The sequence below is a fragment of the Crocodylus siamensis genome, chromosome 12, assembly GCF_052110815.1.
Source record: "Crocodylus siamensis isolate JL-2025a chromosome 12, ASM5211081v1, whole genome shotgun sequence".
NCBI classification, from domain to species: domain Eukaryota; kingdom Metazoa; phylum Chordata; order Crocodylia; family Crocodylidae; genus Crocodylus; species Crocodylus siamensis.
In genome coordinates this window covers 30,646,099-30,670,057 of record NC_143406.1, presented here as the reverse complement: position 1 = coordinate 30,670,057, position 23,959 = coordinate 30,646,099, and the positions used below count along the sequence as shown (strand labels likewise).

Sequence of the window (23,959 nt, the reverse complement as noted above, 5' to 3'; positions counted from 1 at the left end):
GCTTTTAAATAAATTTAATACATTAAATTTCATACACCAGTGAATAACTTTAACTTATTTTGTACTTATTTTGATTTTTTTCCAATTGTATTTTATATGTCACTGTACCAAGATGGTTAATGATACGCTCTAGTCCAATTCACTTGGAATCCAAAGTATGTTTCTTTACTTCTTTATGTAAATACTGTTGTGCTAGGTTTACCAATTTTTCCTGCAAAACAATGGGTTAATACAGATTTTACACACATCCTGTTATCTTGGTGTTATAAACAGTATCTAAATACAAATGAGATTTCCTTTATAGCCTTAAAAAAATTATCAGGTTATTTACTAAACACACACATATTACTTTTTTTACTAAATGCCATTTTGCTGAACAGGTAAACTTTACAACTTAAAATTTTTATATGAATTGCTGTTTTTTGTTTCAAAGATTAGAACAACTTTCCAGTCCAACTGGACGGAAGTGTTCTGGTTTGGGATCCACAGACAGACATAATTTTTAGAGAGAATATTACTAATAATGTTTATTACATCTTTATGATACATACATTTAAATTTTGCCAACTTAAACTAATCCATTAAGTAAACAAAAGCAACACAACAGGACAAACAACACAAAACAGGAAGACAAAACAATTTTGCTGTGATGATAAAACCATGGCTTAGGAGAAGAAAACACTGTTGATGGCCTCGTAGTTCTTTTCGTCACCTTTGCTACTAGACTTTTGCAAAAGAGAGAGGAAAGAAAAACATAAAGAACATGCACCAACCTGCCAAGGAAAACTCATTGCAGTAAAATATTATTCATAGTTACACATTTACAGTGCTGATGTGTACCAAGTTTTTATAAACACCTTTTTTTTTTCTTTTTCTGTTTGCCTTAACAAGTTGTTAACACTTTCCTTTCTAAAAGATTTACACTATTTTTGAAAAGTGAGGGGAGATTAAGAAAACCCCAGACATTTCTCACCTTCTTACTAATGAGATTGCAGATACTTATTTCTAGTAGTTTTTCTGCGTTTGATACACACACAGCAAACATACAACACTCCTTTTTATTGGACCAGCGATAGACGTTGTTGTACTTAGTCTAAACAGACCACAACATCACCTCATGCACTCTGAGATCAGGACCTAACTTTGTTTTGAAAAAAACTGTATCTTTTTCACCAGCTTTAAAGCAGTTATTTTTAAAATTACATTATCACTCTTTTCTTCTACCTGCTCTAGCATTTAAACTCTGTTAATTTTTTTTTCCTTTCTTCCTAAACACTTTCCACATCTCTCTCTCTCTGTAACAGCTGCCTTCCAGCTCATTTTTCTACTTTCCTCTATTCTTTTTCTTTGGCCTTTACTAAAGGTTTTTCTGTTGGGGTATGCTCCCCCTAGCCTTTTCCCAATTAAGGGTAACCCACAAAGCGGTGGAAGCTAGGGTTTTAAGGTGCCCTATATTTGCCCCTGCCCATTCCCCAGGGTGATTATTATGTGGCATTTTGCAGAGACTACCCCGCTGCGGGTAGCTCTACCACACTAACCACATCCAGGAGGGTGGCAGTTTTAGGTCATACCAGAGACCAAACTTTCTACTCTCCTGCTATGGTCTTCTTTAATCCTCATGGGCACACTTTCTCACTTTTGGGCTTCTTGGCCCCTCCTTGGGCCAGTTGAGATTGCAGGCTCCTGGCTCTGGCAGCTCTAACAGTGATCTTTTCTTTGTGCCCCTTCTCTGGACTGCCAGATCACTTGGTCTTTTAGGGCCCTGCAGACCCCTCTCAGATTTCTCTCTCTCTTTCTCACTTGGCTCTCTGCAGAGCCCCTGGACTCCATCCAGTTCTGTTCTCTCCTGACCTAACCCCTCCTGGACTCCAAGTCACTGACTCTGCCTCACACAAATTTCAGACCAAGTCCCTGGCTTTCGAAGCTTTCACTAACTCTGGCTGGGCTCTGGTCTTCAGCATCCACTCTCAATTCCTCTCTGTGCTCTGTAAGTCTGTACTCAAACACTTCTAGAGATCTCTCATTTTTCAGCAGGTCTCTGGATCTAGCAATTCTTTTTCAGCTCCGATGGCAATACTTTCTCCAGCTGATCTTTCTCTCTAGTAACTCCCTAGGATCCCAACACTTCCCTTTTTTTAGATCTTACCTGACTTTTAGTTTTCCTTTCATTAACAGATCTTAACCCTTTCTAGGCTACAGGCTTCACAATTCCTTTTCATCAGTGGCCCTTTCTGCCTTGCTCTCTGTAAACCAATCCATCCAGGAAATCTTGATTTCTCTCTTTCTTTCTTACAGCTGCACTGGCCTTGCCTTCTACAAACCAAAAACAATTTCTTGTCTCTTTTTCTCAAAGACACCCAGTCCAATAAGCTTTATTCTAGCTCCCTCCAAAAGACCACGGGCGATGAATTGCACACTACACACAATTCCTTCAAAAAACTTTTCCTACCTTAAAAAGGAAATTCAACCTTTGCCTCTGCAGAGAAAAAAACAAAACATGCCTCTGGTAAGCTCATTCCTCTTTCCCTGCCCAGAGTAACTCAAAGTAATTCTGGGCACGGACCTCTGTTTACACAGCTGGACCCTGATGTTTCCCAAAACAAGCTGTTATGCTCCTGTAACAGTCTCTATCTCTTCTGGGCCCTTCACTGTTCCTGGAGAGGGGGTGGGGGAGAACCAAGTTTCCCCTCACTTCCAATCACAAATTCTCTGCCCTGCCTGAGCAGATGTCCAGTAACATACCCTGTCTCTTTCTGTGCTACCGGTTGCCTCTTTTTTTTTTATTCCTGGCACACAGGATCCCAAAGTATCTGTTTTACATTTCTTTAAACGTTTTTAATCTCTTTGATGCTCTACTGCTTGCATAACACTTTACTTTGCCATAACTTGCACGTGTAACTTACACCTTACAAACTTCACAGAAAACACACAACTGCTCTTGTAACTATCCATAAAAGACTAACCTTTCTCAAGGACCCCTCATTCACACAACCTTTCCAGCAGAGAGATGACTTTCTCTGCTCTTTCTTAGTTTCGTATTGCAAACACAATGGGAGGTTCTTACTGAATCCCAAGCAGACCACAGCATGTACTCATGTCCGCTATTCTGCCTGACCCAGACAGACAAAGTTTTCTGGTCAGCAGTAACAAACCATCGTTCCTGCAGAAAACTTACAACCTTATGCACAATTACCATACAACTTTACCTTACTACAAATTTTAGCTAACCCCTTTAAAATGCCTCCTAACAGTTCGACGGTGGAACAGATTTTTAGTAGCTTCCCATAAAAGCCACATTGCTGCAGCCTCCTTTTCATATAGTGCAGTGGTATATTATATCTCTGCATATAGTTCTTAAATTTGTCTTCTAAGTCTTCAATGGTATATACATCAGATACTGCCTGCTCGGTGGAAGGACTATGGCCAAACCACTGCAGCACTTGTTTTAAGAGACTCATGTCTTGCAGATATGTAGGCAGGGGATTTTTGACATCTTTCACATCTGCCTCACTCTTTACCGTTTTTCTTTTGAACATTTTAACTTTCGTCTCCTGTATTTTTCTTGCTGCTTAAAGTTAGTTACTGTTCATTACTACTCAAATCCAGTATACAAATCGTAAAAACATGCCCAAAAGTCCAATTTCCAAGATAACCAAGTCTGAAAACAAAACTCAAAACCAAAGCACTGGACCCCTCTCCTATAGGTGGTCCAGACTATCCTGATAGTCCTTAACCCACAAAATGAGCTTCTTAATTATCCACAACTCACAAGGTGAGCTTTCCAAGTTAAACAACTTGTCCGAGTGTTGGTGTCACTGGGCATAACCCTGGGTAACTCAGAGGGATGGAAGACCACGAGTGTCGAGGAAGTCCTTCTGCTCCAGGCTCAGAAGAGCCAAACCCCCCCCCGCCTTGCCCAACCTTTGTAACCCTTTCTTTGGCGCCTGCAATCTCCTGTCCTTCTGGAAAGCAGGCGAGCTAAAACTGTTATCTGTGGAATGCAAGGGCACCGCTCAGAGAGAGAAAGGAGGAGGGAAAGGGAAGAAAGAGGGGGGCCAGCGGGTGGAAAATCACTGACAGTGAAACTGACCGGGGTATAAAGATCCCGCTGTTGCAGGGTTAGGTGCGCAGGATTTGAGACTATACAGTCTCCCTGTGCCTTTTACTTGAGCTCAAATAAACTTTGTCTGCTTCTCCCCCAGTGTGTTTATTTGACGCGACGCACACCGGGCAACGAACCCAATTGTTGCCTCCCTCGGGCACCTTGTGCTGGGAACAGTTTTGGCGCCCAACGTGGGGCGCAAGGCTAACATTTTGCCTTGCCCGGATCCCTCCTGGGGTCGACGACTTGCGGCAACAACCGACGCCCAGCGCGCACCGGTGGTTTCATCGGGGGCCTCGGCAGAGACGTGGTTTGATCGACCCCGGAGGGCACAACGGTGCAACACGCTCTAATAGTGGAGAAGCGATCGTGGGCGACGGTGTGAAACCGGTCCCTTGGATAAGGTAGGATAAGCTCAGAGCATTGTCTGTTAAGACCTGGGGACGCCCAGTGTCTCCCTAGAGTATGGGCAGGGACAGAGTACGGTTGTCAGGGCATGGTGTACAGCCTTAGAATGCATTCTGACTAATTGGAAACTGCTTAAGTCAGATCTAATGACTAAAAATAATCTTAAAAGGTTCTGTACAGTGGAATGGCCTCAATATCAACTGGAGGATCAGGAAAGGTGGCCTCCGGAAGGGTCAATTAACTACAATACAATCCTCCAATTACTTCTGTTTTGTCAGCGGACGGGTAAGTGGAATGAACATTTGTATGCACAATTGTTTATGGCTTTATGGAACAAGACAGATATTTTGCAGAAGTGTAATTTGACTCCGATAGGATCAGTAGTTGTTAGTGTTGAGTCTCAGCATTCCCCCACATTACTGTAATGCCAGAGTCGGCGTCCCCTTTGGCTTTAACACTTCCACCATATAAAGATCAGATGCCCCTGGTTCCAGAGATTCCTCCCTCAGTGGGATTTTATCCTTTACTTACTGAAACTGTAATAGCCCGGCCTGGGGCAGATGGGTGTGCAGCCCAGACCTTGCAAGTATACACCCATGTACCTTTTAACCCGGTGGACCTGGCAGCTTTTAAAGCACAGGCTGGAGAATTTTCAACTAGCCCAAGTAAGTTTATCTCTGTCTTTGAGGGATGTTTAGCTAGTCACAAGCCTGATTGGGACGATTGTAATATCCTTATGTGAACCTTATTATCTGAAGTAGAGCAGAATCAAGTTATTTCCAAAGCAAGGGAAGAAGCACAGCGGAGGCATGAAAGGGATCCCGTCAATGTTCCTAGTCCGGCAGATGTGGTTCCCCTAGCAGACCCTAGATGGGACCCTAACAATCCTGTGGATCATACCCATCTTACCTCTTACAAAGAACTGCTTATTCATGGGCTCAGGCACTCGGCTGTCCGATATAATAATTGGGCAAAGCCATATGAAATAGTACAGGAGCTGAAGGAAAGTCCCGTTGCATTCCTACAGCGCATCCGAGACGCCATTCGGCAAAATACCAATGCAGACCCTGATGATCAGGCGACGGAGGTGATTATAAAGGGTATTTTTACCAGCCGTGCAGCCCCTGATATAAAGAGGAAGTTACAAAAGAAGGAAGACTTAATGGGTATGTCTGTAGCACAAATCCTGGAAACTGCAAACAGAACGTATACTGTCAGAGAAGGAGAAAAGGACAAGAGACAAGTTAGAATGCTAGTAGCAGCAGTACAGGCTGGAGTCAGAGAAAGGCCACAAGAAGGTGGGAGAGGCAGAGGTATAAGGGGTCGTGGGTGCGGGCACCCTGGCCCACAAGAAAGACACCTGGGACGGAACCAGTGTGCCTTATGACGGTGAGAGGGACACTGGAAGAATGAATGCCCAGAGAAAGGGAGAGACTGCACTCCTGTAATGGCAGTGGAAGGACAGGGGTTGGGGTGTAGGGGAAACGGACCACCCCAACCCCGGAACCCCGAGTAAAAATGCAGGTGGGGAATTCAGAAATTGATTTTTTGGTAGACTCTGGGGCAGCACAGACCACTGTAAATCACCCTCTTCAACTTCCCCGTAGCGGACTCTCTCACCGTGGTGAGTGCCACGGGAAAAAAGACTCAGTGCCCAGTGTATGCTCCTGCAGAATGTGCTCTGGGAGACCGGGGTCTTTCTCACAAATTGGTCTACCTTCCAGATTGCCCAACACCCCTGCTAGGACGAGACCTGCTTTGTCGATTAGGTGCATCACTGCATTTTACCCAGGATGAAATAACCCTCACATTGCCCCCTGAAAATGCATGGCTAATGACCCTCGCGGTTGAACCCTTGGCTATGAATGCTCCCCTGGAGTGGAACCAGTGGGAAGACCAGGTATACCCATTAGTGGGAAGACCAGGTATACCCATTGGTATGGGTAAAGGGGGTCCCCGGAAAGGCTACACATCAAACCCCCATTAATATCCAACTACTGCCAGGAAAAGGTCCAGTATGAATCAAGCAGTACCCAATCAAAAGGGAAGCCAGAGAGGGACTGCAAGAGACTATAGACCGTTTCCTAAAGCACGGCATACTGCGAGAGTGTCAATTGGCCTGGAACACTCCTATCTTGCCTGTACTAAAGCCTGATGGCACATATCGACTGGTGCAGGACCTAAGGGCAGTTAGTTAATGAACGGCTTAAAACTTTTCATCCCCTCGTCCCAAACCCATATACCTTGCTGGCCTCCATAGGGGGGCAGTATACTCATTTCTCAGGTCTTGATTTGAAAGACGCTTTCTTTACGATTCCAGTTGACCCCCCCTCTCAGGAGATATTCTCTTTTGAATGGGAGGACAGAAAAAGGGTTAAGAAACAACTTTGTTGGACAGTATTAGCCCAGGGATTTAAGAACTCTCCTACCCTTTTCGGCCAGTCCTTAGCTAAAGACTTGGAGGAGTGGAATAATGAGCATGAAGTTCTCTTGTTACAATATGTGGATGATTTCTTAATTGCTGCCATAGATTTAAACTCTTGCCTTAACGCCACGGTAAGCCTCCTAAACTTTATTGGACTTTGAGGATATCGGGTGGCTCAAAATAAAGCTCAAATTGCTCTCCCCGAAGTACGATACCTGGGATTTCACATAAGACAGGGGGAGCACCAGCTTTCAAGCGAGCAAAAGGAGGCTATATGCCAGGTTCCCACCCCAAGCAACCATAAGCAGCTCAGGGCGTTTCTTGGCATGGCAGGTTTTTGCAGAATATGGATCCCTGAATTTGGACTATGGGCAAAACCACTATATGACTGTGTGAAAGGGGCAGACCATGACCCCTTTTATTGGGCTCCAGAAGCCGACAAGGCATTTAAGATACTAAAAAGGAAACTAATGGAAGCCCCCGCCCTGGGGTTACCGGACCTTTCTAAACCTTTCCAATAGTATGTGCATGAACAAAAAGGGATGGCTCTGGGAGTGCTTACTCAATTGTTGGGGGCGTGGAAACATCCCGTTGCTTATTTCTCCAAACAGCTTGATCCAGTTGCCAAGGGATGGCCAGCATGTTTACGAGCAGTTGCGGCAACTGCCCTAGTACTTGAGGAAGCTGAAAAGTTAACGCTGGGAGGAGTTGTGCAGGTGTATACCCCTCAGATGGTCCAGGCTCTGCTAGATGCGAAGGGGGGGTCTCTGGCTCACTCAGGCTCGGGTGGCTCAGTACCAAGCTAAGCTTTTGGAGAACCTGAAGTGACTCTGCAGCCCTGTCCCTCCCTTAACCCGGCTACTCTCTTACCTGAAATGGAGGAACAAGAGCATGATTGTTTAGACATCATAGATGCACAGTACTCCAGCCATGCAGACCTACAGGATCAGCCACTTCTGAATGCTGATTGTGAGTGGTACACTGATGGCAGTAGCATTGTTGTAGAAGGGCAAAGAAGGGCAGGTTATGCTGTTGTGACCCTCTATGATGTTGTTGAGGCCAAGGGTTTGCCCGCCGGAACATCTGCTCAACTTGCTGAACTGGTGGCCCTGACCCAGGCGCTAGAACTGTCAAAAGGGGAAACGGGTCAACATCTATACTGACTCTCGGTATGTTTTTGGAGTACTGCATGCCCATGCTGGCCTATGGAAACAAAGGGGGCTGCTGACAGCCCAAGGCTCCCCAGTGAAGTATGGACCCCAAATTCTCCGACTCCTGGAAGCTGTTCAACTTCCCTCAGCAGTGGCAGTAATGCACTGTAAGGCGCATCAGAAAGAGGATCAAGACATAGCCGGGGTAACGCCCAGGCGGACAGAGAAGCTAAAAATGCTGCCACCCTGAGGACGCCGAGACCTGCTGACACCCACATGCATGCCCTCATTCCATCAGTGGGGGAGCTCCCAGATCCCCAGTACTCATACAAATCAGACCCTTAAGTGTCATCTATCAAAGATCTGCCAGGAGGCCTCTCTGCGATGGCCCGATGCTTTGCCCCTTGCTTTGCTTCGTATCCATGCCCCCTCCCCAAGGGAAGACTAGGGCTTAGCCCCTTTGAGATTATGTTTGGAAGGGCATGGCCTATGAATGGGACGCCGGTTCCAGCAGGGGAGTGGGAAATAGGATGTAATATTTTGTCATGGTATATGTGCTCTCTGTCTGCTGTTCTTTTTTTCTCTCCATAGGTACACTAAAGACTTGCAGCCTCTTCCGCTGGATGCTCTAGTCCACGCGTTACAGCCGGTGGATTTCGTGCTCGTTCGTAGCTGGAAGGATGAGCCCCTCCAAAAGAAGTGGAAAGGACCTCACCCTGTCCTACTAGTTTCCCACACAGCGGCAAAGGTCAATGGACACAAGAACTGGATTCATCACGAGACAGACTTGGCATGATCTTTCTCCTGGCATACGGAGTGGGCCAGTTAGCCAAGCTGTATTGTCAACTTTCTGCGTTTCTTACAAAATTTGCCAATGACACTTTAGCTATTGAAAAGAGCCTTAACTCCGAGATTTATCAACTTTGTTTATTATCTCTTCAAAACCATCAGGCTCTAGATTATGTTTTAGCAACTCAGGGCAGGGTATGTGCTCTAATTGGGAACGAATGTTGTCCTTATGTCCCAGAAAATTCCCAAGGTATTAACAAACACATTTCAGCTGAACAGGCTTTTGAGCTGTGGAGAAGTCAGGAATGTGAACCCCCTGTCTTTGATTCTCTCTGGAGCTGGTTGCCCAACCTCGGAGGCCTAGGAGCGGGCATCCTTCACCTCCTGATCACCAGTGTTGTGTTGTGTTTAATTACTCTCCTCTTATTTGCGTGCTGTAACGCCCTCCTGCACAAAGTCTGTGCATCCCCCTCCCCGAGCACTTCACTATACCCTTGCATTGAAGATCCCAATCCTCAAACACTCAATCACTTTTTATCTTCAGAATATGAGAAAACTCAGCCAAAATTTTGTTGAGTATTCTCAAAGGGGGGAGCTGTTGGTGTCACTGGGCATAACCCTGGGTAACTCAGAGGGATGGAAGACCACGAGTGTCGAGGAAGTCCTTCTGCTCCAGGCTCAGAAGAGCCAAACCCCCCCCCCTTGCCCAACCTTTGTAACCCTTTCTTTGGCGCCTGCAATCTCCTGTCCTTCTGGAAAGCAGGCGAGCTAAAACTGTTATCTGTGGAATGCAAGGGCACCGCTCAGAGAGAGAAAGGAGGAGGGAAAGGGAAGAAAGAGGGGGGCCAGCGGGTGGAAAATCACTGACAGTGAAACTGACCGGGGTATAAAGATCCCGCTGTTGCAGGGTTAGGTGCGCAGGATTTGAGACTATACAGTCTCCCTGTGCCTTTTACTTGAGCTCAAATAAACTTTGTCTGCTTCTCCCCCAGTGTGTTTATTTGGCGCTACGCACACCGGGCAATGAACCCAATTGTTGCCTCCCTCGGGCACCTTGTGCCGGCAACACAAGTATACAAGTATTCCTCTATTTTTCTAAGTGGTCAGTCTAACCCAAGACCACTATACCCGGCACTTCTACCACCAGGTGATGTATACACTTTCAGATAGACAGACAAACATATATACAGACAACATTTAGTATACAGATAACACACAACTGATCAAAAACTGCAGCATAGAATCTTATTCACCCCCACATACCATCTCCACCAAAATGTTACACAAATCGCCAACTGCTCAAATCACGAGCAAGACTTTATAAAGGGGGATAAGGCAAGGTGCCATGTTTATTGATTACATGAGTTAGACGTAGAGGTTCAGGCACACCATTCATATAAACACACACAAATCATCATACACATCATTACATGCAGGCATACACATACACAAAACAACCATTTCATCCACACATACACCAGATATAGTTACCAGCAATAGTTGCTCAGTATCAGCCCAGGGTGGCCAACCCAGGCTTACTGAGTAGATGATAATGATTTGAAGATAGCAGATTTTAGGATAACAGCTGGATACAGATGAAACAGCAGTAAAGAAAGAGACTCACCCAACTTGGCATTTTCAAAGTGTTCTTTTATAGGGATTGGCATCCTTTGTTTCAGTGCTTTGGGGTTTTTCCATACCCAGCTTCTGTTTTTGCAGTTGTTCTTTTGTCTTCAGTTTATGTTAGCCTTGGAGTATTCTTGTTGCCCGTCTGGCAGAATATCTTCTTCTGTTATTTTCTTTGTGCCCTCGAGCTTCAAAGGGATTCTTCAGCCATTTGTTAATTAGTTTACTGACTGGTAACTTACATTTGATGCCTTGTTGCTTACATAAACAGTTGAATCTCCTTCTCCCATCTCTATGCCATTCTCTCACCATTCACCCTTTTATGCACACTCATACATAAAAGTTATGCAGAGTTCATTCATTTACGTCAAGCAGAAGGATACAAAATGGAGTTTTCAAGTTGCTTACAGGACAAGACTAACATGGTTATATTTTACTATTATTACTCTTTATGTTAACGTTAGCTACATTAGTTCAGTTCATGCTACAACCCACTTCCCCACTTACCGCAGCGCTTTGGTCTCCTTCCCCCAGTGAACATAGTTTAAAGCCCTCCTCACTAGGTTAGTGAGCCTGCCTGTGAAGATGCTTTTCCCTCTCTTCATCAGGTGGATCCCATGTCTTCCTAGCAATCCTTCTTTGAATGTCATCCCCTGGTAAAAGAAGCCAAATCCCTGCAGGTGACACCACCTGTGCAACCAGGCATTGATCTGCAGGATGCACTTGCTCCCACCCGGGCCCTTTCCCTTGACTGGAAGAATTGGAGAGAACACCAACTGAGCCCCCATCCTCTTCAGCCTTGCACCCAGTGCCCTGTAGCCACTTTTGATCTGCTCAAGGTCTCTCCTGGCAGTATGATTGGTGCCCATATGGATGAGAAGCAAGGGGCAGTTGTCAAAGGGCTGGATGAGTTTTGGTAATCCCTTCATGACAGTTTGGATATGGGTTCTGGGCAAGTAACAGACTTCCTAAAACAACAGGTCACATCAGCAGATGGATCCCTCTGTACCCCGCAAAAAGGAGTCTCCAACCCCCACCACTTGTCTCTTCTTCCTTGGGATGGTGATCTTGATTCTTCCCACCTTGGGGAGGCCTGGCTTGCCCTTCTCCACCAATGGACCATGGTCCTTGCCCTCTGTCGCTATGGCTCCACATCTGTTTGCCAGACAAACTGCTGCAGGTGCAATTTTAAACCACATAATGGATTTGAGAGCAGGCGATAACTGGTGATAACTGTTTGAATGATACTTTGAAAATTCAATTTAATTCTTACAGCACTCTGTTAAGCTAAATAGTTTTCCGTTTTTTTATTGAAAACTACTGGAAGACTTTGAGAAGGTGGTTCTTAGAAGTTTGTTCTTCCATCCCTGAGTCGAGTGCTCCAGATCATCCCATTTTATATGCATTGGTATAACTGAGGTAAGTTATATAAGATCTTGCTGAATATATGTAGGATAAGCCAAGATTTATCGTAAGTAAAATCTTTGACAAGTCGGTTAAGGAGGCCATCAACTAAAAGCTGGTAACAGATGGGGTGCTAAACAGCAACCAGCACAGCTTTGTCAAGGGTGGATCATGCCTGAAGAACCTTGTGTCCTTCTATCACCAGGTCACTAACCACATTAACAAGGGACATGAGGTTGACATCATCTACTTAGACTTCAGTAAAGCCTTTGACTCTGTCTCTCATGGGATTCTCTCTAACGAACTAGAGTACTGGGCTGAACCCATCTACAGTGAGGTGGGTGGACAACTGGCTCAGAGGCCACTCCCAGAGAGTGGTGAATGATGGGATGGCCTCATCCTGGAGGGCTGTCTCCAGTCAGTTCCCCCACGGATCAGTGCTCAGACCCATGCTATTCAATATATTAATTAACAATATGGATGCAGGGGTAGAAACCGTAATGATTAAGTTTGCAGATTATACCAAGCTGTGGGGAAACATGGACACACCAGAGGATAGGGCAAAGATCGCAGACCTTGACAGACTGGACTTATGGGTAGAACGAAATCAGATGAGGTTTAACAGGGAGAAGTGCAAGGTCCTTCACCTGGGTAGGAAGAGCCCTTACCACAACTATACAATGGGTGGTAGCTTACTGACTGACACATCATCTGACTGAGACCTGGGGGTCACGATCAACTGGAAGATGAATATGACCTAACAGTGTGGTGAGGCTACTGAAAGGACCAATAACTTTCTGGTGTGCATCAGCATCTGCATGGCCAACAGATCCAGGGAGGCACTCCTCCCTCTCTATTTAGCGTTGGTGAAGACTCAGCTGGAGTCCTGTGCCCAGTTCTGGACACCACACTTCAAGAAGGACATAGATAAGCTTGAGAGGGTACAAAGAAGGGCCACCCATTTTATTAAAGGCATGGAGGATAGGACCTATGAGGAGAGACCCCAGAGACTGGGCTTGTTCAGCCTGAGGAAAAGGCGGCTGAGAGGTGAGTTGATAACTGCCTACAAGTACCTCAGGGGGGAGCATCGAGAACTAGGAGAGCAACAATTCAGGAGGACACCTCAAGGGAGGATGAGAACCAATGGGCATAAGCTGATAGAAGGTAAATTCAGGTTGGACATAAGGAAAAATTTCTTCTTTGTACGGGTCACCAGAATCTGGAATACGCTTGCAGCAGAGGTGATGCAATTGTCCTTCTTGGAATTGTTCAAGATGAGGCACCTTGCTGAGCTCATGTGAGCCCAATACTTCCTGCCCCTGGCAGGGGACTGGACTTGATGATTGTATAGGTCCCTTCTGGTTCTGTGTTTCTAAGAGAAGCAGACATTATTTTGACATTAGGGGGTTGATTTATTTTTTCAACATTGAAAGAAATCCATAGTAGCTTCTCAGCAAATTCTCCATGTTTTCAACACATTGGCTGACAACCATTTTATTTGGAAGCAAGTATATGCACATCAAAATGTTTCTTATTTCAAAACTTTGACTTTCATCCCAGAACGAAGCAAAATGAACTCATTTGACATGCATGTTTATTAAAGTGTGTGAAGAACGTTTGATGAAAAGGGCCAAATTGAAATGTTGTGCAACTTTGCTGGTTTCAGGAGACTGGCAATACTGACTTCACAGCTAAATATGTCTCAAAACTCTTTAAGAGAAAAGAGATAGTTAGATGTGAGATTCTTTACTCAGTTGACAATTACATAATGCAGTAAATGTGAGAAGTGGCTTAACCTACTGTGAAGCCATCTGGCAGACGTACTTAATTGTTAAATGTATGTCTCATAAGCAGTGTTTACTCAATATTGATTTTAAAAATTGCTAAACTACATTTGATTAGTGTTTTTCTAGATTCCTCTACCCTTTCGGCTATCCTTTTGGCCCCAGTCTTTGCTTTCTGACTATTCAGTTATAATGCTGCTTCCTATATAAAAGTACCATATTTTTCGGACCATAAGACGCACTTTTTTCCCCCCAAAAGTGGGGGGAAAACGAGGGTGCGTCTTATGGTCCGAAGGTGTGCGTCCCGGGGAGACGGGGCAGAGCTTGCCCGCGGAGGCGGCGGAGCCCGAGCGGGACATCCGCCGCTTGTTTACACAGGAAGCTGGCGCCCGTGCCGGTGGCCGGGAGCCGGCAATAAAAATGGCCGGCCACCGGCACACATAGTCTCTCCTGCCATAAAAACTGGGTGCGTCTTATGGTCAGGTGTGTCTTATGGTCCGAAAAATACGGTAGGTATTGGCCTGAGCTGTGTCCCTGGATCTGTCTACCCCAACCTGGGAGATGTTTCAGAATCTAGATGTAGATCTAATTCTTTATATCTGACCTTTCTTTTTCTGTAAACCAATTGTAAACTTTGGGGTATTTGATCAGCCTAAAGGTACTGTCATTGCTTGACAATTGTTGGTTTATCGTAGAAGCTATCTAACTAAAGAGATATTTGCAACTCAACAAAGTACATGGCAGAGATTGTACATAGAGTCTGTTAAACCATAGTTTCTCTACCTGTGGTATGTGTACCACTTGGGTACGCAAGACACAGGCAGGGGGTACACAGCTACCCCAACACTCTCTCTCTTGCTCTCTTTTCCTCTCTCACTCTTTTTTCCTCTCTCTCTCACCCCTTCCTCCTCTCAAAACTAGGGCAAAACATTTGGTACGCCACACACTGCGCAGCGCTTTAGATTCCCCAGTGATAATTTGGGGTTCAGCCCTCCTAGTTTTGGCCAACATCACCTCTAGCCCAGGTACATACTTGAGTTGTGCACCCCTGGGGGAAAAGGTGGCTACCCTACGCACACCAAATCAGACATCTGTCATATACACAGCCCTTCTTCCAACATATGGCACCGTTAGTCTGTAAATATAAAATCCCCTGGAAAATTGAGTGTTGGAGTACTTATTAAAATGTTCAGAAGTTAGGGGGTACTCGCTACTTAGAAGTGTTGAGAAACACAACTCAGAATGAAAGTCACATGTTTTTTCAGGAATGCAAAACCGAAATAAGTTCATAGGAAAGTTGAACTTTGAGCTTGTTAACAAAGGGCAGTTCTTTCTTCTCTGAAATGTTACCTTTGCTTGGAATTTAAAAACCAGCAATAACTGAATTTTGTTTTATCGAATTCAGTGTTTTTTCAAACTTTTTCGGCCCACTTAACCAACAGAATATTCCTGCTTGTTTCCCCTACACCCAGCAACTCTTTACATATTATTTCTTAGGTAGAGTATTGACACCGCTTATTGACCAATCAGAAGCTCCATTGGCATTATTGAAATGTTGGCCTGTACTCTTATCAAAGCACTGCATAAGCCTACAGGATGCATACTCAAGTTTGAAAAAGATCAACTTGGTGAACTTCTACTTAAAAGGCTGCTGAATCTCAAGTTTTATGGTATAGTTGTTTATGGGTGTGTAATTGTAATATACAGCAGTATATCAGGGATTAGATAAGGCCATGTACAGACATTCAGTTTCTATTGGGAGAATCACTATTCTCATGGCAGAAACCAAAAGCGTACAACTGTTTACACTTTTTGTCCTTGACCAAAAATGGAGGTGCTGAAAGAAATGTAAGTTGATTCCTACCAGAGAGGAGTTTGTCCCAGGAGAGTTTCTTCCAACTTAATGCCTCCCAGGGACCAGGAGAAATAGAGCTGGGGGAAAGGCTCATGTGCCTTCCCAAGACCAGGGTCACCCCTGGAGGGTGGGGAAAGAGGTACTGCTCCTGCCCCTCCCATAGATCCAGCTGCTCTCTGCCGGCTCCTCATAGTCCAGGGACTCTGGTGTGAGAAGTTAATGGGTTTGGCTGCAGTACTTCTTCCACTCAGGCACCAGGAACCTAGCAGGAGGTAGCAGTGCTGCAAGACCCCTTTCTCCTTCTCACACTAGAGTCCCCAAAGTGAGAAGTGGGCTGGAGGTTTTGTCTCACTGTTTTCCTCCGCTCCCTTTCTCACCAGTCCAGGAGGCAAAGGGAACAGCAGCCACCACTCCCTGACTCCCAGAAGTCCCTGGAAGAGTTCCCTTCCTTGGGAAGAAGCGGGTGGCTTTGTCCCCTTGTCACCTGCACCATCCAGCTGGGCAGCAGGGGCAGTGATTTAAAAAACCGTGGGGCTAGGAACTGGGCTAAGCAAGAGCCTCCCCAAGCCCAGTTCCTGGCCCTTGCAGCTTTAATTGACACCCTCGGCACCTAGCTAGGTGCCACAGATGGGAAGGGGAAGCAGGTGGGGTGGGGAACCTGGCTTGGGGAAGTGCTCTTCAAGGCACAGGGCAAAGCATCTGCCTGCTCTTCACACTGGAGTCCCAGGTGAGTGTGACACCTGTGGACTTGCCCAGGGCAGGAAGGACCACAGCAGAATGTCTCTCTGGCTTCCTTTTGCAACTGCTCCTGCTTGCTTTTACTCTGCTTTGGTTTTTAGCTCTGGCCTAGCTGGTGGTTTGGTTTTGCTTTTTTTGTAAAATATACATTCGCTGCTTGGCCGCGGGCTGTTTCCAGCATTATGCCAGCGGAATTACAGGAGAATTCTATGTAGCAATCCCTTCCCAACCTGGATGTGATCAAAGGGATGACTGCTTGTGACCTCTGTGATTCATTAATGCCAGCTAAGGATGATTAACAAATAATACCCATTACTATTAAAGAAATACATCTGGGAATGGTCTTCACCTGAATCACAGAATGAATGGGCTTGTAACAGGAAACAAAAAGAAAAATACGATGCCATGTATAGCATTTCTCCAATGTTCTGTAGGTTGCTATATTAACTTCACTATACAAAACAGCACTGGATGTACTGTATGATCACACCAAGCAGCACTGGTTGTGTTATACGAGCAAAGACCAATCATGTTCAGCTTGTTTTCTCCTTAACTTCCTGTAACAACTAAAGCAAGTCCTTGGAAAAAGGCGTACATGGAAAATATTATTAGGAATGTTTGTGGTGCATTTTAAAACTGTTTTTAACTAAACGGTGCAGCTGAAAAAGAGCCAGCTCCACTGACAATGTCCAGCAGGCCACACACAAACACACGCACAGAGAATGACTAGGCTAAAGAACAAGCTAAGACAGGAGTGGAGACACCTTCTGTAATCACAGGAAATTCTTTTCCTAAAGACAATAATTATTACTTTTTCAAAGCTGATTTCATGTAAAACCTGCCCAAAATTTTACAACAGACAAGGTTCATTTCATCCTGGTTTAATTCAGGGGTAACTCGACTGGAAATAACTGAGTTACTACAAGAAACAGGCGCAAGAGAATCGTGCCCAGTTATGTGTTTACCAGGCAATTTCCTCAGATAATAATTTGGGGAATGATGGCCTGATCTCTTACACACAATCAGGAATAGGTTTCAGTTTAAGAAAACATACCAGATTAGTTTAAATTCAGCATCAGTGGAGTTACATTACTGAAAGACCTCAAAATAGCTTTTCCTAACCACATCTGCCGTTAGAATTCATTGTTTCATTGATTTAGACCTTTCAGTTTCAACAGAAAAATGCCTGTCTTGGAGATGACATGAAAATCTATTTTTATACTTACATGGAAACCTCCAACTTTAATGACCAACAAGGCAAACTGACCAACATAGCTTCACTTTTCTGTTTATCTTTGCATCTATTCAAATTAGAATTAGGCTAATTCAATTTTGCCTTAATTTCAAACATACTGGAATATTGTGTTTTCTGTCTACTTGAACTTCAACAGTAGGCTTATATTTCACTTACAAGAGCTTTTGAAGGAGGGGAAAAGGAGCATAGAAATAATATAATGAAGAGAAAATAGGGTGAGAAATGGAGCAGAAAAGAAAATTTCCCATATAAGTCTGTGCACGATTGGTCTTGTTCCTTGTGTCATTGACAATCTTATAACACTGAAAATACATAAGAATTGGCTTTTTCTGTTCTGGACTTTTAAACAAAAGTTTGGGCTTCCCACACAAGTAAGAAGTTAGTTAACAAGACACATCAGTATCTAATATTAGCTTTGTCTTTCTGGTCCAGCTTTCTGATGGTGAGATGATGCAGCACTTCAGGACCATGATATTTGGCCTCATTCTCTAACTGCCTCACAGAGTTTATTCCCACCAGTTTATTCAACCCATCTATTTTTTTTAAAGAAATTTTGTTTAGAAATTCTTTCTAAATGTAACTTATAATGAAAACACATTGAGCTCTACTGTACTTTTGAATATTTACAAGGCAATAAAAATAATCCCTATTACCTATTAAAAGACCAAGATAATAAACACTTCCAATGAAGCGCAGCCATTTCAGTATAGAATCACATAAGCTGCTCTGGAAACCAAACATATGACTTACAGGAATACAAAGACATTAGAAGATTACTGTATGTGAATGCAAAACTCAGGCTGAACTCACAGGAGAAAAACATTTGTAATTTATGCCCCTAGGCTGCAGTAGCTTGACAGCATCGATATTTAGTTTCACATTAAAATTTTTAATTGTGCCAAATATTGATAAAAATATTGTATTTCTATTTGTTATTATATAATGGTAAGGTCTAATGTTTATTATACTATCAAATCCCTGGACAAATGTTTGATATAAGTAAAGGCCAGACCTTTATAAGAGAATTAACTGGAGAAGGGACCAAAAGCAGCATTTTTAATTTTTCTCTAGTCTTATCTGTAGTAGGTTGGTAGTGATAGGGCCACCACACTCCTTGGGCCAAACAGTGAATTTGGCTCTAAAAGGCAGCTAAGCCTGCTCTAGGAAGACAACACCACCATGCATGGTGGATTTCTAATCAGACCACTGCTTGGGAGTGAGCCAGATTTCTATTCTACAGTATACTGTAGCCTTGCTAAAGGAAAAGCTTCCTCAAAAGCATGTTTGCTGAAGCTGACATAATCCTATAAGGCACAGAAGCACCCTAAAACTGATTTAGTGCAAACAGGCATTTAGCCCTTGATTGGATCAGTTTATCAGTCAGCTGCTTTTGGAAACCATGTAGCTGTATATTATACTGAGTGCATCTACAAGAGATGCTAAAAGCACAGTAGACTAATTCTGCTGCATATTAGCGCGCCACAGCAAACGCCATGCTAATGCGCCAACGTACAGTAGAATTAGTTTACCGAGCTTTAGTATCACTTAAAAAATGTGTGCCAGTGCTACCACATAGTAGTACCAACTACCGTACATTGAGTTAGCACCTGTTATTACAGGTACTAAACTTAATGTGCAGTAATAACAGCACATTAATATATGCATAGATATGCCCACTGGGATTAAACACGCGACAGATACTTGAAGAGTACCTGGATATACCTTTTGGCTTCACATAAATGAAAAGACAGTCTTCCTTCCCTACTTTTGTAGCACATTCCAGTCTTGGAAATAACCCCTGAAGACATTGTTCTTCTCTCTGATACCCAGGATGAAGGGGGCATGCTACACAAATACTGTAGTCCAATATATATTTGAAGCCAATTTCTGTGTCGATTACACTGGCAATATTTCATTGGGGGTGGACTCAAGCTAACTGGAAGAAGTATTTGATTCCTGATTTCCAAGAAAAAGCAGCCTGAGAAGCAGCTGTATGGGAAAAAAACCTTGCCTAAGAGAAAATGCTTCTGTCTCCTTTCCTCTCTCAATCAACAATTTGTCACCTAAAATACAAACATTTCCCATTTTTCCTCTAATTTTTGTTGCAGATGACAAGCAGATTTACCCTTGTAGAACAAGTGTGTTTAGAAAGAAATCAATCTTTTGTCCAAACCACAAAGTCTTGATGTTTGACACACATTCGCCTCATCCACCAAAAAACAACCCAAAAAACGTACAGGACAAAAAAAAGATGGAATACTAGCCAAATACTTTTTTTAATGCTACGTAGAATTGTTTTGAACTTTTGTTCTCATACTTAGAGAGCAAAATACCCTAAAACCTGTAGCTTAACCCTAACCTTCAAACAACTGGGGAAAAAACAAGTGTAGAACCCAAGCCACCAAGGCCTTGGTCAATGATTGTTTTCTAAAAAAACTATTGGCTTTAGAAATGTGGCCATCTAAAAGAACCACAGGTAAATGAAAGGAAAAAAGTAAATGATATTTGAATGGCCTTCAGAGTCTTACAAAACAGATGCTTTAGGAAACCATGTTAATGACAGCCCTAATACTTACATGGATTTGTAACTAAGACCCCTGGTAGATGTCACACTTAAAACATGATTAACTAGTTAATCACATCTAAAGTAATGACCTGGCCACACATTCAATCAATTAATGGCAAGATAAGATGAGGAATAAGCCACAAAGTTATTACACAAAATATCTGTTATAAGTTTGAGGCTGGTTCTGATTACACTTTTAATTGAACGGGTGGCCAGTACTCAGCTTCTGGAGCTCATGGGAGCTTTTCAAGAGTCCCATGTGCTCCAGAGGCTGGGAACTTTGATCATCTAACCAGGTCTCCCAGCTGTGGGCACTCCCCTTACACCAGCAATGTGGTGCCGTGAGACCTGATGTAGGACTTTCACAATTGCACCTCCTGCCATGCACATGTGGCATGTCAGGAAAGGCAGGTGTTGGAATCTCGCATTGCATTTTTACTTTAGTGGGTGTCAGGGGCTTAAGATTAACACACCCAGAAGGGCTGTACCAAATGTTTGTATTTTCATTCTGTTGGTAGATAGTCTAATGCTGTGCCCACTGTCTTAAGTCTCAGGGAAAACAATGAAGTGAAGTCACTCTGACGTTTTGTACAAATTCTGGGCACATCTACATGTGCAATCAATGCTATATAGGCTTACTGCATACAGGTGGCCAGGGACCATGGTAAATTGGCCAGGTTGCTGGCCAAGCCCTCCGTTCCAACTCCCTCTCAGCCTGCTTTCTCGATCCCCTCCCCAGGCTGATCCAGGGCTGGATCCTGGTAGCAGCTGCCATGGCTGCTCTGGGCCAAGTCCCCCACTTCTACTGCAGGCTAGGCAATTTGCTGTCATGCATGCATGCACTGGCTGAGGCTGTGGGGTGACGTGGCTGGATTACAGAACTGGTCCCCCCATCGGACCTCTCCAGAAAAGCGGTCTGGGATAGGAACCCCGCTACATGTGGCCTGCGCCCTGAGCATGCCTCTGCTTATAGTCCTCTGGGAACACCACGACAAGCTGTTTGAATGCACCAAGGGGGTGCCTGACCCACTACACCCTGCTGCTGTTGATCACCATGGTGCCCAGAGTGCAGCTGAGAACCTTGTGCAGTGCCCTGAGCTTTGATAGTGGTTCAGGCAATCCCACACTTCCTGTAATGTGCGCTGCCGTCTGGAGGGGTACCTCTGCTATAAGTTCCTGAAGAAGAAGGAGGAGGTTGCCGCTGCCATCAACTAGTTTCTCTGCATGTGACAGTACCCTGGCTGCCTAGCTGGGAGGGCACTGGCTACTCAGTAAAGTTCTGCACTGGCTCCCACATCTCTGCGTATTGTGGGGGGAAACTCCGGGGAACAGGGGGAAGCTCGGCCACGCAGAACAAGGAGGGTAAGAGAGGGGAGGGGGTGAGACATGTTGGTGGGGAAATCATTTTTGTCATGGGCAACTGATGCCTCCTGAGTCAGAGGGGACACTTGCCCCCCCAGTAGCCAGTCCAAGACTGAGGAGGAGGGGCCCCCACAGCTGATCATGCCGACGGTGGGGGTGGGTTGCCAGGAGCATGCCCAGAAGTGCCAGCGGCACTTTTCCTGGTGCCTCCACTCCCCGGCCAGTGCTTTCAGAGGGGGCACCCATGCTCCCCCACCGCCTGCCCGTCAACTGAGCGGGTGCACTAGCACTCTCAGGGGGTGCACATGCATCCCTGTGCATTCCCTATGCATCACCACTGATTTTTTTAATGACCAAAATCTTGTGCATGGATGTGCTAACCAACTACTGGATTCAGTCTGGGGAAGACATTTTCGGCCTCTAAGTTTTTAGGTCAGCGTGTCACCATTTTTAATTACAGACAGGTCAATGTGTTGACAGACATTTACCATCCTAGCCAGAGATTCTGCTATATGTAATCTACATTTCAGAGCTGAATAATCTAGCATGCTCATGCTAGAATGCAACATCAGCAATTTTACAGTGGCTAGGGGTCAAGCAAGCCGTGCATTGTGAAATGAAAACTAAGTGCTACCTGCCAGACTTCTAGCTAGCAAGTAACATGTAATAGGTGAGTTTTCACAAGCAATTTAGAAATGGCATGTAACTGAGCAGCAAACAGAACAAAATTAGCCTTGCTCAGAACAGCATTCTTGTACAATTAACTGCTGCCTGGCAAGACAGGATCAAGAACTGTTGCCAACCATAGCAATTTTTAAGAGACTTAGGGCAAACTGCAAATGTGATTGAAGTAGAAGGCCCCCAAGCCTGTTTCTGAATGAGCAAAGAATGACCTTCTTCCGTTTCATCTAGCCTTGTCAGCAATCTAAACAAAACCATTAACATGTTTAGATAAGCCAGTAGTGAGATTACATTAAACAGAGCAAAAGGCCCAAAAGGACAAGAAGTCCCTAAAGTAAATAATCTAACACACTAAAGCGTGTTGCAGCTTTAGCTTAAGAATCTTAGTGGTAAATTGATGTAAGCATATGAATTAGCTATAATAACTATATTTGTGTTAATTTCTTAGATAAGTTGTAAAAATAAATGGAGCCATATCAGTAGAGACCATAAAGCAAGGTGTAAAGTGAACAGGATGATGGCAAGCAACATTCAAAATGCTGAAGGAAGGAGGAGAAATCCTGTCTACCAAAAATAGTAATTTTCATGAGGTTGTAAATTTCACCTGACATCTTCCAAGGCCATAAAACTATTTCATTGAGACTTGGGAACTGGACTGAACCAAAAAAATTTAGATAACCCAATCAGAAAATGTGCGTCCCAATAAGACACATATGTATATGGGTAGGGATCTACTTAAATTGCCATTCAGCAGATTTCGCAGAAACCACAAAATCTGGGATTGTCTGCAGAATCAACAACAAAAAAAATTAATAAAAATAAAATGCTGGCTCCCCAGTAGGAGTCAAAGGACCTCACTGCCACTGCAGCCCAGCCCTGCAGCCTGGCCTGGAGGGGAAGATGCCCACTGGCAGGATGGCAGGAAGGGCAGCAGAAAAAATGGCTCCCAACCACCCCTGCCCTGAGGCCTCTCTGCCAATCAGTGCAGAGGGGCGGGCCTGCTGGAGCACATCCACAAAATGTCTGCAGAATTTGCTCTTTATGCCATGACCAAACTGCAAAAATTGGTACATCTAACTGCAGCTTAAGTAGACCCCTATATATGTGGTATAGCCTGAAAGGAGAATTGAAAAATTCAGCAAAACTGAGCGGGCTGTGTCATTCGTATCCTCCCTCCTGAGTCTCCTCAGGTAGTATAAGTGACAACTAATATTGCACTACCATGAATAGGCAGTTGGGCTGTAGACCTGCTATCTAGGTACTACACGTTCTTCGTGAGGCTGGGCCTTGGGCAGAGACTCCGGCATGGCGTGCTCTTGCAGCAGCTGCCAAAGCAATGACATCTGCACACAAAGTGTGGCAGATGAGTAAGGAGCAGTTGGCTCATTTCCCCACTGCAGCACAGTTTCAAATCTTAGCATGCACAGCCAGAATTAGCATACTTGGGCAGGCCTGCAAAACAATTTCCTTGTCTCTCCCAGGAATTACCTCACCACCCTGTCTGAGGGTGGTCTATTTAGTCTTTCCTTTGAAGAGGGTCAGTGAGATAGGTCCCAAATATGGATGACTCATTTCATTTATTTCACCCTGGGGGATCTTTGCAGCACTAGAACTTAGAACCTAACCCATACTAGGTCTGACCAGAAGTCCATCTAGCCCAGTATCCTGATAGCATAAATAGCAGATGCTTCAAAGGCAGCCACATACTTACTCCTTTCTAGCCTAATAACTGCCTTACATTTCCAAGATTAACCTCCATGAGGAAGGAGGACCAAAATATTTTATTTTAAAAATATAAATGAAAAATGAGCTG

General features: G+C 44.4%; 1 long non-coding RNA gene across 1 annotated transcript in view; it reads right to left on the bottom strand.

Annotated features, from left to right (window-relative positions):
* Nucleotides 1–10,211: 10,211 nt before the first annotated feature.
* LOC149854856 (uncharacterized) overlaps nt 10,212–23,959 on the bottom strand; it is a 45,596-nt gene continuing 31,848 nt past the window's right edge. The window contains exon 4 of the long non-coding RNA XR_016438775.1: nt 10,212–13,277. This is a non-coding gene — a long non-coding RNA (uncharacterized LOC149854856). The remainder of the gene's footprint in view (nt 13,278–23,959) is intronic.